Below are 12103 nucleotides of genomic sequence, written 5' to 3'. Positions count from 1 at the left end.
TCAAAATCAAATGATTTTAAAGTTCAAACTAATAAGCACAGATCAATATTAATTGTAAAGAATGTGCTATGCTAGACAGTGTGGAGTGTACCATCTCCAAAGGAAAGCTGATTAAAATATAATACAATTTACATAAAATAAAATGGTTTTTAAAAATCATGGCATTGGGGCCAGCAGTGTTCCCACCATCCCACCTCCTGCCCTTCCCAAAGATCCCAGCTGAGCTTCCTGTAAACCTTCCTGCATGCAGCACCCGCCTCCAGGAAACCCACCTGGGACAGTACTGTATGTAGCACAAACTTCAACTCCAACTTAGGAGACTTTAAAAACTGTGCCTGGACAATAACAGGTCTAAAAATGCAAATTAGGTAACTATTCTGAATGTGAATTTGCTATTTATTCTAAATGTCGATTTTTTACCCTGTTATTATTATTATTATTATTATTATTATTTGTTATGTATGACAGCAGAATGCATTACAATTCATATTATACATATAGAGCACAGTTTTTCATATCTCTGGTCATACACAAATTAGAGTCACACCATTTGTGTCTTCATACATGTACTTAGGGTAATGATGTCCATCTCATTCCACCATCTTTCCTACATTCATGCCCCCTCCTTCCCCTTTGCTCTATCTAGAGTTTGTCTAATCATCCCATGCTCCGCCCAACCCTATTATGAATCAGCATCCTTATATCAGAGAAATGTCAATTTTATGTGTTAAGTGATATTGAACTCAAAGCCAAATAAAAGTTTGAATTATTAAGAAAAACATTGCTATTAAGTATACATTTTACATTTATTAAGTTTGATGATGATGTGAAGCTTATGTCCATAGTAACTACAAAGCGATCTAAATTAGGTATCATTTAGAATTGTATAAAATAAAATATTTTATATTCTGTATGATGTTTATTATATCAACATCACCATACCTTTTAACTGTCTTAATTTTCAATTATTCCAGTTTACATTCATCAGTTTCATATTTCAATACATTAGTTTTCTTTGTGTTTAAGTTTTGTTTACAGTACCTTAATGTTTGAAAATAATTTTCTGTTTAACAACAAGCCATTCAGCTTTTATATGTGTTTTACTTACATGATTATGATAAAATTCATGAGTTCCAGTCTTCAAAATCAAATCAGACCTCAGTAAAATAAGGATATAAACATGAATTACATGGGCAACATGCCCAGAAAACAGGTCTGATGACAGCTGAAACTAAACAGAAACAATTTTTTCGAATGAATATCTAGGAAAAAATGAGGGTTTGAAATACTCAGAGTTGAAGATGGTGTTGCTGTGCCTGCAGACCCAAAGCCCACCATTTGCAGCAGTTAACAGCACTTATGAGCCAGGTTGCCTGAATTTGGTTGGATTTTACATATCCATTAAGCTGAAAAGGAAAAAAAATATATTCAAGAAAAGGATACCCAAAATATTAACCAGCCAAAATTTTATGAATATTTTCTGTAGCCTTCATAGCAAAAGAAATATCCATTGTGCTCTTTAATCCTGGAAATTAATACTACTTTATTTGTTATGGTATTTTGATAAAATAAATGGCTATTTCATTTTTCTAGTCTCATGAATGCTATTTTCTTTCAAATCATATTATCTTATTATCTTTTAAAAAAAGTACACTTATACCCATATAAAGAGTATGGTACATCGATTACAAACTTTATAAAGTCAGAGACAATAGCATAATGAAAGCCCAATGAAGTTCAATAAATGTTTGTTGATTGAATAATCCCTTAACAGATACTGTACATAATAGAATCACCTGTGTGTCTATGTTAAACAAAATGCCTTTATTGCTCAAATATAGTTCTGTCTTATGGCTTACGATGGAAGTCCACCAACTTGTACACAGTAGATCTTCAGTAAACAAACCATAAATGAATGAATAGAAAGATATGAGAAGTACATGTGAAGAAAGTTTCTTTCAAATTGAAGTCAAAACCAATACTAACTTCTAACTGCTACAGATATTTAACTAATCTAATTTGTTGCTCATTTGCAAGTTGTTTCCCTTCATACTCAATATTAATTTCCCACCTATCTGTACCCTGCTCTGAGGCAAGAAAGATTTCTCCTCCAGCCTCCTTAAGTTCTCTGCCTGGCTGGCTTCCATTTGGGTTCCACCAATAGGAGCCAAAGACAGGAGGGTGCAAGGAGGGAGAGTTCATGGCACCTCCCATCATCCCATCTCCTTTCCCTTCTCTGGTGAAGTTACTCTTGGCTGAATCTTCATCCCTGTACTGCTCCACTGGACAGCTCCTGCTCTCACTAGTTTCTAGAAATACTAGTTTTCTCTGAAGAGTCTCCACTCCCAGCTAGTTGCTGCTCTTGCTAGTCTCTTGATGCCTCAACATCTTGTTTGGTCCCATATACCTTTGTATAAGTGGTTTCAGTCTTGAAGTCTCTTTATTGAAACCATCTAAGTGAGTTATGGTAGAATGTAAAGATTGAATGCTGTTTTCTATTGAAAAGTCTAAAATTTTTTGTGTTTATAAGAATCTCATAATTATGCTGTTTAAGATCAGGACCACAAAAAGACTTAGGAAAGAAGTGAGTATACTATATTATTTAATTTCCATTGGACAACATTATATCACAAGATAATTCCTCTGTACTCACTCATGCTATATCTATTTCTGAAATCTCTTTTCCTATTTCTTCAGAGGTATCACATCTTCCTTTGATATATATTTTTTTGAATTTTGTCATTAGCAATTGTCTCAATGATGTTCATGATAAAAATCCCCAACTCAGTGTCTTAACCCATAACAACTTCTGCTTTTAGATCTGCAGGTCAGGTGGGATTTGATTGATCCAGGCTATGCCTCACTTTAGTGTCTGTCTCACTTCATGCCTCTGGATAGGTTGATGTGACAATGTTCCACGGATTTATTACCCTCCTTCAACTACTCAATTAGGTGACAGAGGCACAGATGGAAAACAGAAATATGCTTAGCATTTAGGCTCAGAATGAACACTTTGCCACTAGCATATTTTCTGACTAGAGAAAAATCACATGACCAAATTATGCAAAATTATGTATCAGTTAGAGGGATGGCAAAGGATGTGGAGGTAGTAAGGAGTGAAAAATTGGGCTTAATGATTTTCTAATACTGTACCAGTCTTGGAAATCAGCATCGGGTCCTTGCTCCCCTGGTGTTGAAGATTAAATACCCAAGAAATGCTGAGGAAAGCAGAGAAAGCAAGTTTTATTTAGGAAAGAGAAAGAATAGAACTGGGCCTGAGCTGGGCCTGAGCTCCCAAGCAGTAGACTTTTCTGGAGATAAGTTGGCCTAGCCTGGTATTTGCCCAAAGGCAGGAAACAACAGCCCAGTGGGTAATCATGAACAACTCCTCCTGGGGATGGTAGGGAGGTGTTAGCAACTGGTTGGTGAGGGTAGTGCTCCAGGGTGTTAACATCCCATTTCCTTTGCTTTGTTAATTAGCCCTAGTCTTTTTGACCTGATCATTCACTATCTACTTGACCTTTGCCCCTGTCTCAATTACTTCCCCCTTCTATATTGGCAACTTGTCTCTTATATACTGATTTCTCCATCTCTGTTAATTCTTCAACAAGATTTTCCAGTATTAATAAAGCTATTTTTGGAAGTATTTTGTGAGGTGTGGGTTATAGCTCAGTGGCAGAGCACTTGTCTAATATGTGCAAAGCCCTAGGTTTGATCTGTCACTACAAAAAAAGAGAAAGGAAATTATCTTTTCAAGTTCCCATTTGTTTAGATAGAAATTACTAGAAGACAGTTTAATCTCATACATTTACAGGTGGCAGTATAATGTTTGTTCAATGTAATACATTCAAATTTAATTAAATTAAATTTAATTAGAATTAAGTGATTCTTTTCCCCAGTACTGGGAATTCAACCGAGTGGTTCCACTCTACCACTGAACTATATCTCCAGTCCTTTCTTGCCGCAGTCTGGCTGGGCACAATCAGGAGCCACTTGTCAAAAGAAACTAACTTTATTTTTAGAACCACACACACCAAACAAAACAGCCTCTCAGGAAAAACCCTCAGAGCCTCAACTGCCACCACCGGCTTTCCACAAGCCTCTCTCTCCCACACAAGCTTCTCTCCACCTCCCACAATCCTCCTGCTCTTGAGGCCGATTGGCTGGGTCACATGGGCGGAGCCAAAAAAGTCCCCCAATGAGCAGCTCCGTGGTCTGAAAGGGCAGGGAAACAGCCCAATGAGCATCACCGCAGAGGAGCCAATCAGCTAGATGTTGCTGGGGCCGCTGTGAGCCAATCATCAGCCGGCAGCTGGAAGTTTGCTGGCAGCTGGAAGTTTGCTGGGGCCCCTTCGGCTGTGGCTCTCAACACTTTCTATTTCGTATTTTGAAACAGGGTCTTGCTAAGTTGCACAGGCTGTCCTTCTGCCTCAGCTTCCCAAAATCACTGGGAATATAGCCTAGGCCACCATGCCTGCCTAGAATTGAGTACATTTATATAGTAGGCGAACTAAGAATTTGTTGAAATGAGTTATATATCATAATAAATCATGAAAAGATGTTTTATTTTACAAAGATTAACAATGGGAACTTTTATGAATCCAGTGGGAATGAATCTAGAAACATATTTAAATAGCTGATTCCAATGTTTAAATAAAAAATGATGGGCTAGGATTCATACAAGGGAGCATGCAATGGGAAAAGAGTTATTTATGAAGTGTTCATTCTGTATGTTCACCCTTTACAACAGCATAGTGTTGAAAGTATTATTCTCTCTACTTAGGAATAAGGACGCTTGGGTTCAGAAAGCCCATAAATCACAGAGCTAATAAGCAGTAGTCCAAGAAACAAATCTCCCAGTTTAAACAATTTATATGTGAACAAAAAACCACAGTGCCCTACCCCTGAGAACAATACATTTCACTAAATATTTGAGGTTGTCACTACTAAACATGTAATATTTTGGAAAGAAAGGAAGAATAGCAAGCAGGCAGGCAGGCAAGGCAGAGTAAATTTCTTCAATTAGGAAACTATACACATGAGTCCATTGAAGATATGTTCAAAGGAAAGGTTTGAAAGGCTTCCATAATCTCTAGGCAGGCTAATTTTTGAAAGATAGTATAGAGGCCAGTTCAAAAAACCTGGGAGAAATGGCAGTTTCTTCAAATGCAAAAATGCCAATGCAAAGCATCTGGACAAGGGAAGAATGAGGAAAACATGGTCCAATAAAATAAATGTCAGTTTTTCATTGCTGTGACCAAAATACCTGACAAGAACTACTTAGAGGATGGAAAGCTTATTTGTGGATCATGGTTTCAGAGGTCTCAGTCCATAGATAACTGATCCCTTGCTCTGGGCCTAAGGTGAGGCAACACATCGTGGGGCAAGGGAAGGGGGGGACCCAGCAGAGGAAAGCTAGGTGGGGTCATGGTGGGGTCAGGAAGCAGGAGCCTGAGAGCAAGACAAGAGAAGGGGTGTCAGGGAAAATGCACCCTTCCAGGGCACACCCTCAGTGATCCACTTCCTCTAACCTTGCCCTACCCCTGAGAACAACACATTTCACTAAATATTTGAGGTTGTCACTACTAAAAAGAATTAGTGATTCCACCCTGCTTACAAAACCGTGCCTGGACAGTTTCTCCATTTCTTGTGTTTATACTTACAGTTTGTATTTCTACTGTCTGTCTAGAAAACCAAACAGTCCAAGAAAGAGATCAGGATAGATTCTTTAACCTCCTCTAACACAGAGCTTTGTCGCTGAGTAAGAGGCTCCTAGGTTGCTGGGCTCTCTTATATCCAGCATTCAGTCAATAACCATGCTTTCTTGAAAAGCCCTGAGATTACAGGCTTGTATTTATGTGCAAATTCATCAAGTTGAGGGTCTCAAGACAAAGAGAATAGGAATTCTAGAGTGTGGTTCAAAGTGGTTTGCTCCCAAGAATGTTCTCCGTCCTAAAGATGGTGCTGCATCACTATGACGTCACTATGACTGGCGGCTCCATAAACACTGAGAGGTTGCACACTGAACCAACTAACAGGACTAGATGGTCTATGTGTAGTCATATTATCTATTCTGCTTTCCTGAAGTTATTAAAGTAACTTCAGGAAGGAGGAAGCCACTGGATTTTTCAGAATCATTAGAAATAATAATTGATAAACGACTAGTTTTTATTTCCATTAAGAAAACTTCCTTTCAAAATCCAACATAAATAACTGACCCGATTAAAACTTCAGTACATGTAACTGGGTATATTTTGGATTGACTTTATTTATTTATTTTGAATACAGCAACAAATTTATACATTCTTTACAAATTTATTTTATTGTGACACTGTTGGGGAAAATATACACCTATTTTGCCAAAATATTTGCTTATTATCTAATATTCACAGAAATGGATACCATTTGCTAAAAAATGAAACTAAAATTAAAATTGGACAGTCTTATTTACTGGAATTATTATTCTATTTCTTATTTATTGGCAATGTTGATAGAGATGATGATAATGGCAACTCAATAACAAAATATTGTGGAATACAATGTTATATAAAAAATACTGAGAAACAGGGTTTGTTATGATATTCATATATAATGTTTAATACAAGCCCCAAAATATATTAAATAAATTATGTTCATACAATATAAAAAATGGATAGAGTATACTTCACTTTCTCTATGGACACAAAAAAACACATTTCAATAGATTGTCAGAATTACAGAAAACCTGTTAACATTAACTATGCACACAAACATTATAATCCAAAGTGGTTTTGATATCTGAGTATAAGAAAATTATTTCTAGTGATATTCATGCAAACTTATCAAACATCAATGTATGACATTCATGTAATTGAAAAACACATTTATTTTACCAAGACATTGTTGTTTTGTAACTAATTTATAATTTCAAAAAGAAAAATAAATACCTACATGGTATAATGAAAATCATCAGCATATTTCCCTACTAGTGACATTCATTGCTTTGGGCTTATGGTATAATCTACTTACATTTTCTTCTTTTCCTATGGCATTGATTAATTTTTATAGAGACTAACACATGACACAAAAATCCTACATGAACAAATTAAATGATATATTGAAGTATCTTAGAAAGAAGCAAAGCTGTGTTGCAAAGAAAAAAAGTGCACTTCAAATAAAATAGAACCTTGACTATGAGGTGAAGGGGTGGTAAGTGCTGTTATCCATGACAAGGTAATTTTATAAAGCTTTAACTCTCACAATTGTTATTCTTGCTAAAAGTCCTAAGAACAATGTCCAAATATCTATTTCTCAACTGCTGTAAAAAAATATTTGACACAATATGAGACTTGAGAATTATACATTCCTTTCCATTTGTATATCAAGGTAACAATAATGTACAAAGTTGAACCCCATGCCATGCTGGGAATCTAAACCATTAGTTGTTATGGTTTAGATATGAGATGTCCCCCAAATGCTCAAGTATAAGACAATGCAGGAAAGTTTAAAGGTGAAACAATTGGGCTATGAGAGCTTTAACCTAACCAGTACATAAATCCACTGATAAGGATTAACTGGGCAATGACTGTAGATAGGTATCATATGGCTGGAGGAGGTAGATCACTGGGGGCATGCCTTTGGGGTTTGTATTTTATTCCTGGTGAGCAGAGCTCTCTGCTTCCTGATTGACATGTCCTGAACTGCTTTCCTGCACCATATTCTTCTACCATGATGCTCTGCCTTACCTGGGGCCTAGAACTATGGAGTTGGCCATCTACGGACTGAGATCTTTGAAGCTGTGAGCCAAATCAATTTTTTCTTCTGTAATTGTTCTTTACAGGTCTTTTGGTCACAGTGAAGAAAAAGCTGACTAAAATACCAGTATATGGTATTTTTAGGCAGCTAGAGCCAACTAAGATACTAGAGTATAATAAACTCAAACTTTTGAGAGTTATAAACTACATCAAAATGTTATTGTACAAATGTACCAGTGGCTTCAGGTTTGGGCTCTATACAATATACCTTAGCAATGCACTCTCTACATCTAGCCTCAGTGCTGGTACATAGTAAGGACTGCACTTCTGCTTTCAATGAAATTTTACTGGGCTAGGCAATGCCAGAAAAGGCAAACAAGAGCACAACATTTCAGTACAGGCCTTTAACCCACTGGAAAACAACACAAATACATGTTCCAAGCACAAAATGTTTTTTAAGGGATTTATTTACATACATTTATTTTAAATTTTAAATGTTCATGATTAATATGTATTATTAAAATACTTTTTAAATGTGTATGCAAACAGGAAAAAGCAAAATTATCTCCACTGTCACAACCCAGAGATAAATAGTTGTCTATATCACATAACCCTCCCCAGTCATTTTTTCAAACAATATAACTTAATTTGCACCCTGTACAATAGCCATCTTATTTTTTCATTAAAATGTAATAAGATATTATTTTTAATTTTTCATATATTGTTTCCCTTTTATACAAGAATATTTTTGAGACATTCTAGCTACACTTATGTGGTCATGACATGTGTTGCTGAAAAACAACAAATAGATTTTTAAATACCCTACAAATTTAAAAATCCAAAACTCTTGTAATAAAACAATTTAAATGTATTCAAAAGATATTCATTGGGAACCTATGTGGTCTGCTTGACTTCAAATTCACATATTTTATTTCTATACAATATTGATTAAGGAAATGGCAGAGCCTGTATCAGATACCAAAGATGAAAATGTGTGCTCTCAGTTTCATTCTACAGTAATTATGATAAATACATATTTTCTCTATAGAAAAAATGAGTGGAAATGTTAGTTTATAGTCTCCTATATGTGAAATCATAGTGTTAATTTTTGCAAGTTGTGAGCAATGTTGACATAAAATATAAAAGCTTGCTGGGTGTGGTGGTGCACACTTGTAATCCCAGCTGCTCTGGAGGCTGAGGCAAAAACAAGGTGCTAAGCAACTCAGTGAGACCCTGTCTCTAAATTAAAATACAAAACAGGGCTGGGAATGTGGCTCAGTGGTCAAGTGCCCTGAGTTCAATCCCTGGTAACCCCCCCCACACACACATACACACACAAACAAAATATATATATATATATATATATATATATATATATATATATCAATACCATGGCCATCATAATGAAAACACATCCTCACTATATAACAAATAGTCCTTTTCAAAATAATGCAAAAGTAATATAGCTCAGCTAGCTTACCAAAATTTGGATTTTCTAAGGAGTAATAATAGCATGTAATGTTTCATAGCAAAAAAAATAAGAAAACAATATTTCTTAAATAATACATAGGAAATTGTGCATTTCTAATGTATTAATTCAGATATATTTATTATCCAAAAGTATTCATTTTATTTATTAAGTATTGTCATTATTCTGTGCTTGTTGCCTTTGCTAACATCTACTAATTTAAAATGATGGCAGTTACTTTCTAGGTAAATATTCTATGCATTATTCATTTATTCTATTCTAGAACGTTCTTCTTAAACCAAGGTGAAATGTAACTTCAGTTTCATAGGTCACAGACCTCAAGTATCTGAGAGTTCCTTCACACATTTTATGAAATGGCCTTGGCCAAAGCACCTAATTGTTGATTTTACCACAAAAGGATCATATTATCTTCATCAATATTCCTAAATATAAGGGAGAAAATATTTGGTCTACTTGATACTAAAAACACATTTTATTTGAAGAGTTACACAAAATTTCAAACTATTAAAAAGGAATCTACTCTTTTCATTTTTTCTTTTTTTTTAAGAAAAATTAATAACACTCTCTGGTAATAACAGGGCACAAACTTAAACATCTGCTTTTTCCTAGTCATCCAACTTCTTCTCCTTTACAGGACTAAAATTTGACTTCTGTGATTTAGTGAGGCTAGAGAAAAAGAAGTGGGTTTAGTGGGTTCCCACCCTTTGGAGCCACTGCTCCCGCAGAGTGTGATCTCTGCTCCTCTTTCTCTCTGGCAATTGCAGGTAGGAGAAGATGCAGGCACTGCTTCCTCAGGCAGATATGAAGTTCTGTCTTTCTCTGTCCTGCCTAACATGCCTACTCACTATGAAACAATCAATAATTCTCTTCATGACTTTCTGGTAAATCTGTTCTGAAATTTCTATTGGGATGGGATTTCCCAAAGAACAGAGGTAGGGGAAGAATTAGGTCTCTGGGTGTGGAAAATTCTATCTGTCTCGATAGTTCTTAGTTGATCTCAAACACTGGGAGGAAATAATATTATTATCACATCTACAAACTTCAACCTAAGTATTCGTTGGTAAGCAGTCTTGCTTATACAACTTTTTTTAATGCCACTAACCTATTCAAAATATTTCCTTTTAAACTTTTTTTAGAATTTCTTGTTTAATGCCATTTATGTTTGAAGTTAGGACCAACTGTCAAGACAGTTCACCAACAACTTTCATGCCATTTAGAGTTACTAACGTTTTCAAGGAAATATGGTTCTTGGAATTTTCTGTACTGGTCAAAGTTAAGTAGATTTAAAATGCATGAAGATAAAACTTTTTGCATTAGCAATATGGACATCTTAAGAATTTAAAATGTTCTAAGTTACTGGTGATGAAATGTCAGATGGTACAGAAATAGATTCACTCCCATGACCCACTATATAGCTAATTTACTTCATTTAATCCGTCATTTCCTTGACTTCCTTGAGCACAGACCATATTACCCCTTCAATTTTCATGAACCAAAATTTAACAATGAGTGTGATATGTAGGTCAGTGGTAGATTGATTACCTCGTATGTGCAAGGCCCTGGGTTCAATCTCCAGTACTGGAAAAAATAAAATAAATAAATAGAAAGAAAGAAGGAAGGAATGGAAAGAAGAATAGAAAAGAAAGGAAGATATTAACAGCCATTGCAACTGTAAGTGAAGAGTCTTTCAAAAATGCTTTGGGACTTGAATCTATAGGATTAGTCTACTTGTTTATAGAACTTCTGTGGAATAAAGGAGATAAAATAACTGGAGGGGAAATGGCTTTGTAAAAGTAATGGAACTATTAAAGCTAAGAGTCCTTTGCTTTCTGCTGGTTGCTTTTGTGGAACACAGCACTTTGACAAAGTACTCAAGAGCTTTTGCACAACTTCCATACAATTTTTCCCTACAATAACTTCCTGTTCACTTTTTTTTGCAGCAATAATCAGTTTATTTGGGGAGTTATTGCCTGTGAAATGTTCTTTTCTTTTTTCACCAGAACTTATGATTATAAAATATTGTATTTTATTTAAATCACAAATTGTTCTTTTTGAACAAAATGTTGCATTTGTTTTTAGAAGAGGAAAAAGCAGACACTGTGGGCTGGCAGGCTAGCAGACATCAGGGCAGGAAGAAGACCCCACCTTTGGGGAGGAAAATGAAGAAATTGGGAGAGGTGCAAAAGGTGGACAGGGTAGAAAAAAAAGGGACATTTTCTGAAAAATTACAATGTATGATGTATGAGTTTGGGGATGGTCAGGATCCTTCCACTGAGTCACTGGATATTCTTGAAGACCCTGTTATTGAGTTCACCACTGAAATGACACACAAGGCAGTGTCAATGGGAAGACAAGGCCAAGGCCAAGTTGAAGATATGGACTTCTTGATTTGAAATGACAAAGGAAGTTTGCTAGGGTTCAAGACTTGCTCACTATGAATGAAGAACTGAAATGAGCTAGAAAAGCATAATGAAGCAAACCATGGACCTTGATTCCTTTTGTACTTTATGAAATTTCTTTATCTTCTGTGGAAACCATGCATAGTAACTGTGTATTTTCTACAGTAATGTCCTCATATCTAGGCATGTAAGTGAAAGACGGAGAAACAAAGTTTTCACCATTCTTTTCATGTCTTTGATTTTAGAATAATATTTAAGTCTTTAATTGTCTGCCATTACACTGCATACTCAAACTACTGGGTTTTAACGATTGAACATAAGTTAAAGTACCTTGCAAATTCTCCAGTTCCTTCTGGATAATTTGCAAGGTAGTTTTGACTATACAAAGGGTACAGTAGTATTTATGTGCTACATGCTTTTGTGCCATTATAAGTTGTACCATAACTGTTGAATATGTGAAATCTCAATGTCATTTTGACTAT

The 12103-nt window shown here is 35.5% G+C and overlaps 1 pseudogene; it reads left to right on the top strand.

Moving 5' to 3' along the window:
- The first annotated feature begins 8689 nt into the window (after positions 1 to 8689).
- LOC124079906 (transcription initiation factor TFIID subunit 13-like) lies at positions 8690 to 11714 on the top strand (annotated as a pseudogene).
- Positions 11715 to 12103: the final 389 nt, after the last annotated feature.

The sequence above is a fragment of the Marmota monax genome, unplaced genomic scaffold (assembly GCF_021218885.2).
Source record: "Marmota monax isolate L192 unplaced genomic scaffold, Marmota_monax_Labrador192_F-V1.1 WCK01_AAM20220418_F8-fsc00455, whole genome shotgun sequence".
Lineage (NCBI taxonomy): Eukaryota > Metazoa > Chordata > Mammalia > Rodentia > Sciuridae > Marmota > Marmota monax.
Note: the sequence above shows the minus strand (reverse complement) of the source record. Positions and strands in the feature narration are given on the sequence as shown.